Below are 5998 nucleotides of genomic sequence, written 5' to 3'. Positions count from 1 at the left end.
AGGGATGGGGGAGCCTGGTGGGCTGCCGTCTATGGGGTCGCACAGAGTCGGACACGACTGAAGTGACTTAGCAGTAGCAGTAGCTCCCCAACCAGGGATTGAACTCCCACCCAGCTGTGTTGGAAGGCAGAGTCTTCGCCATTGGACCACCAGGGAATTCCCAAGTTTATCTCTTTTTATTGCTGGATAGGACTCCATCATGCAGCTATACCACAGTATATTTACCATTCACATGTTTTTGGACATCGCCTTCAGCATCGGTTCTCATGTGTGGAGAGTAGGCTTCTCCACACACTTTACATTCGTGTTTATTACCTGTGTGAGTTCTTCACATACAGTAAGCAGTGCGATTCCACAGGCTTTCCACCATTAGTACATTTACAGGGTACATCGCCTATGTGATGCTGTAATATTTAATGTGGCACAGTTTCTGCCTGAAAGTTTTTGCACATTCACTGTATTTACAGGGTATCTCTCAAATGAGATTTTTTACTTGCCTTTGAATACATTCTCATCTTCCTTACATGCATAGGGTTTATTTCCAGGAAGACCTGTCAAGCACCTACTAAGGCTTGACTTTGGAATAAAAGCTTTCTCATAGCTACCACATTCATAAAATTTCTCTCTTGCATGCATTTGATGAATAATGAGGTTTTCCCTTTTGTCTGCAGATTTTTCACATTCATTACATTCACCGAGTTCCTTTCCAGCCTGAATGTTTTGATCTGTAATGAGGCACTGCTTCTGGGTGAAGACACTTCCACATTGATTTACACTCAGGGCAGTCTTTCCAGCGTGGACTGTCTCACACTCTGTGAAATGAGATTTGCTACGGATGTGGAGATCGCCCACTCTCTTTATACTCACGGGATCTCTCCACATGCCCTCTTTGATTTCGAAGGAGAAATGACATTCGAATACAAGTTTTCCCACACATTTACAAGGTTTCTCCTTAGAAAGATGAGCGTGAGCTTTTTCTACAACAGCTGAAGGCTTTTCCACCTTCATCACTTTTATATGATTTCCTCCTTATGTGGATTCTGAAATGTAAAATGAGGAATGAGATTCAACAGAACACTTGAAAGAGAGAGAGAGAGAGACACTTGACTCCACTCAGTGCATGCCTGAATGCACAGTCTCCAGTATGCATTTCCTCCTGGTCTCTGAGGTACTTCTTCTGGCTCATTATATTCGTGCATGTTCCTCCAGTATAAATTTCCAACATTCCTTACATTGGAATGTTTCTCTTTGGTATTCATTCTCAGGCATCTATTGACATTGTATTTCTGAGAAGAGTCCTCCCACAATGCAGTTTCTACACGTGGACTCAGTAGCTGTGACTCCAGGGTTCTAGAGCACAGGCTCAATAGTTGTGGCACATGGGCATGCGGGCTCTTCCTGGATCAGGGCCTGAAACCCTCAATGAGATCACTGCATGTAGGAGGAACCATATCAAGATCATTATATTCATAGTCATTCTTGCTCACATTGGCTCCCTCATCCTGAAATCTAAGTTATGGTCCAAAGTCTTCAAACTGAGCTACATTCATAAAATGTTTTCTTGAAGGAACAGTGTTGGATGGGAAGTACTTTTCCATTTGTCATTTTTGCTTTAAAAAATTAAATAATTGTTATGCTTGCTGCCAAATGATCGCTCTTCTTCTTCTAGCATTCCTTTCCCTCTGATCAGTTTGCTTTCTTCTGAAATGATGAGCTTTCCCTTTTTCGCTCATGGACTTTGTTTTTAACCTTTGTAGAGTCCTCACTCTGTTTTTTTTTAATGCAGCTCTGTGATGCATTAAAAAAAAAAAAGTCTTTTACAAACAGCATATACAGCATTTTAGTTGTTTTCCTTTTTTTAACTTTATTTACTGAATTTTATTTTTGGCATACTGGGTCTTCGTTGCTGTGAGGGCTTTTCTCTAGTTGTGGAAGCGGGGGCTGCTGCCTAGTCGCGATGCCCGGGCATTGCGGTGGCTTCTCTTGTTTCAGATCTCGGGCTCTAGGGCGCTCAGGATTAGGAAGTTGAGGCATCTGCACTTAGTAGTTTCAGCTCCTAGGCTTTAGAACACTGACTCAGTAGTTGTGTCACAGGGTCAGGTGGGATCATCCTGGATCAGGGATCAAACCCTTGTCTCCTGCATTGGCAGGCAGATTCTTTACCACTGAGCCACCAGGGAAACCCTTTGATTAACAGTTGTTTATACTGGCCTATCGTATATGCTATACTATTGGCAGCAGATATCACTCTTCACCTCCCACTCTTCCTTCAGAAGATTCCTACTACACTTCCTAACCCTTCCCTGAAGCTGCTATCGACAAATGACCAGCTGCTTCCTCTCCATCTTTCTGGTTATCTGCATCTTTCTTTACCTCTCAGCATCATGAACTGCATCTGACGACTATACTCTTTTTCAAGTACTCTCTTCCCTTGGCTTCTCGGACTCCACCCTCCCCTGTTCTCCTGTCTTACTGGCCTTCATGATCTTTTGGTTGGTTCCCCTCTCACCTCTTTGGTTGGTTCCTTTCACCTCTGAATTCAGCAGCTCCCCAGAGTTTAATCCTGGACCCTTTTGTTTCCTCTGTAAACACCCTCTCCCTTGTCTAATCCTCATTAGATGACCTCATCTTATTAGACTTTATGGAATCCAGTGTATTGAACAATGATTTATGGCGGGAGGAAGGATAAATTAGAAACTGGGATTAGCGATACAAACTACTATATATAAAATAGATGACTAATAAGGACCTACTGTATAGCACAGGGACTTCTACTCAATACTCTGTAATTAATGGCCTATATGGGAAAAAAAGATATCCTTTTCATTATAGGGGACTGGAATGCAAAAGTAGGAAGTCAAGAAACATCTGGAATAACAGGCAAATTTGGCCTTGGAGTACAGAATGAACCAGGGCAAAGGCTAATAGAGTTTTGCCAAGAAAACACACTGGTCACAGCAAACACCCTCTTCCAACAACACAAGAGAAGACTCTACACATGGACATCACCAGATGGTCAATACCGAAATCAGATTGATTATATTCTTTGCAACCAAAGATGGAGAAGCTTTATACAGTCAGCAAAAATAAGACCAGGAGCTAACTGTGGTTCAGTTCATGAACTTCTTATTGCAAAATTCAGAATTAAATTGAAGAAAGTAGGGAAAACCACTAGACCATTAAGGTATGACCTAAATCAAATCCCTTATGATTATACAGTGGAAGTGACAAATAGATTCAAGGGATTAGATCTGATAGAGTGCCTGATGAATTATGGACGGAAGTTCGTGACATTGTACAGGAGACAGGGATCAAGACCATCCCTAAGAAAAAAAAATGCAAAAAAGCAAAATGGCTGTCTGAGGAAGACTTACAAATAGCTGTGAAAAGAAGAAAATTGAAAAGAAAAGGAGAAAAGGAAAGATGCCCATTTGAATGCAGAATTCTAAAGAATAGCAAGGAGAGATAAGAAAGCCTTCCTCAGTGATCAGTGCAAAGAACTAGAGGAAAATAATAGAATGGGAAAGACTAGAGATCTCTTTAAAAAAAATTAGAGATACCAAGGGAATATTTCATGCAAATATGGGCACACTAAAGGACAGAAATGGTATGGACCTAACAGAAGCAGAAGACATTAAGAAGAGGTGGCAAGAATACACAGAAGAACTACAAAAAAGATCTTCATGACCCAGATAATCATGATGGTATGATCACTGACCCAGAGCCAGACATCCTGGAATGTGAAGTAAAGTGGGCCTTAGGAAGCATCACCATGAACAAAGCTAGTGGAGGTGATGGAATTCCAGTTGAGCTATTTCAAATCCTAAAAGATGATGCTGTGAAAACAATGCCCTCAATATGCCAGCAAACTTGGAAAACTCAGCAGTGGCCACAGGACTGGAAAAGATCAGTTTTCATTATAATCCCAAAGAAAGGCAATGCCAAACAATGCTCAAACTACTGCACAACTGAACTCATCTCACATGCTAGCTAAATAATGTTCAAAATTCTTCAAGCCAGGCTTCAACAGTATGTGAACCATGAACTTTCAGATGTTCAAGATGGATTTAGAAAAGGCAAATACACCAGAGATATAATTGTAAACATCCATTGGATCACTGAAAAAACAAGAGAGTTCCAGAAAAAGATTCACTATGCCAAACCCTTTGACTGTGTGGATCACCACAAGCTGTGGAAAATTGTTCAAGAGATGGGAATACCAGACCACCTGACCTGCCTCGTGAGAAACCTGTATGCAGGTCAAGAAGCAACAGTTAGAACTAGACATGGAACAATGGACTGGTTCCAAATTGGGAAAGGAGTACATCGAGGCTGTATATTGTCACCATGCTTATTTAACTTACATGCAGAGTACATCATGTGAAATGCTGGGGTGGATGAAGCACAAGCTGGAATCAAGATTGCCGGGAAAAATACTGATAACCTCAGATACACAGATGACTTCATTGGGAGGACTGATGCTGAAGCTGAAACTCCAATACTTTGGCCACCTGAAGCAAAGAACTGACTCATTTGAAAAGACCTCGATCCTGGGAAAGATTGAAGGTGGGAGGAGAAGGGGACGACAGAGGATGAGATGGTTGAATGGCATCACTGACTCAATGAACAAGAGTTTGAGTAGGCTCTGGGAGTTGGTGATGGACAGAGAAGCCTGGTGTACTGCAGTCCATGGGGTCAGAAAGAGTTAGACAGGACTGAGCGACTGAACTAAACTGACTGGTACTTTCCTTCTCACTTACACTACTATTTTAGTCCAGATCACCATCAGTTCCTGTTTAGTTCATATTGCAACACTTACTATCCTTTTCTCCTGATTTGTTCCCTTCCCCACCATGATAAGCTTCCTTGAGCAGTCTGAGTTATCATTAAAACAAAACGAAATAATGTATCACATCTTTGCTTAGAATCCCTAACTACTTTAAATTGTGCTTCAAATACAATCTTCCATATCATAGCCTTCAAAACCACATATGGCCTTTGCCTGTTTCCCCAGTTTTTTTTTTTTTTAAGATATATTTGTTTATTTTTGCTGTGCTGGATGTTTGCTGCTGATTGTGGGCTTTCTCTAGTTCCAGAGAGCAGGGGCTACCCTCTAGCAGTGGTGTGCAGGCTTCTCACTGCTGTGGTTTCCCTTGGTGAGGAGCATGGGCTCTAGGCCCATGGGCTCAGCTGTTCCTTGGCATGTGGGATCTTCCTGACCCGGGGATTGCATCCTTGTTCCCTGCATTGTCAGGCATTCTTTACCACTGAGCCACCAGGGAAGGACCCCTAGCCCCCAAGGTTTTTTGAATCACTATATTCCTTGCCCTGTGTTCCAGCAACTCAGGCTGTATTTTTGTATTTTTCAGTGTGTTAGGATAAAAGCTCCATAAAGGCAGGGATTTTTATGGGTTGTTTTTCCTTTTGTTCATAATGTTGACAAATCTGAAAGCACCTAGGACAGTGCCTGACATATCAGAAGCATCTGGTGAATATTCGCTCAGTGGAAGAATGAGTATGTGCAAACTTTTCTTTCCCTATCATGCCCTTAAATTTGCTGTTCTCAGACTGGAATGTTCTCCAGGATCTTAGCGTGGCAGGCTTTTTTTGTTTTTCATCAATCAAATCTCAGCTCAAATGTTAAGATGTTCGAAAGGATATCTTTGACACCTCTATTTAAATTGCCAGTGTTTTCCTCCCCTTTGCATTTTCCTGCTTTTATTTTCTTCAAAGCACTTATCGTTACCTGAAATTATCTCATTTATCAATTTTCTTCTGTTGCCTCCACCAGAATGTAAGCTCCATGAGAGCAGGGGCTTCATCTCGTTTTTGGTTCCCCATTCCATCTTCATTTTTTACAATGGTGATTGGTACACAGTGCATATGAACGTGACTTACTGACTAAACAACAACATATGCAATACCGAAAGGAGAGAACTCTACTGTATGCAAATTTAATTTAAACCTTTATATAAAAGGCAGATTCCTGAGGCTTGTT

Source organism: Bos taurus, chromosome 29 (genome assembly GCF_002263795.3).
Source record: "Bos taurus isolate L1 Dominette 01449 registration number 42190680 breed Hereford chromosome 29, ARS-UCD2.0, whole genome shotgun sequence".
Classification (NCBI taxonomy): Eukaryota; Metazoa; Chordata; class Mammalia; order Artiodactyla; family Bovidae; genus Bos; species Bos taurus.
This window is presented reverse-complemented; position numbering follows the sequence as displayed.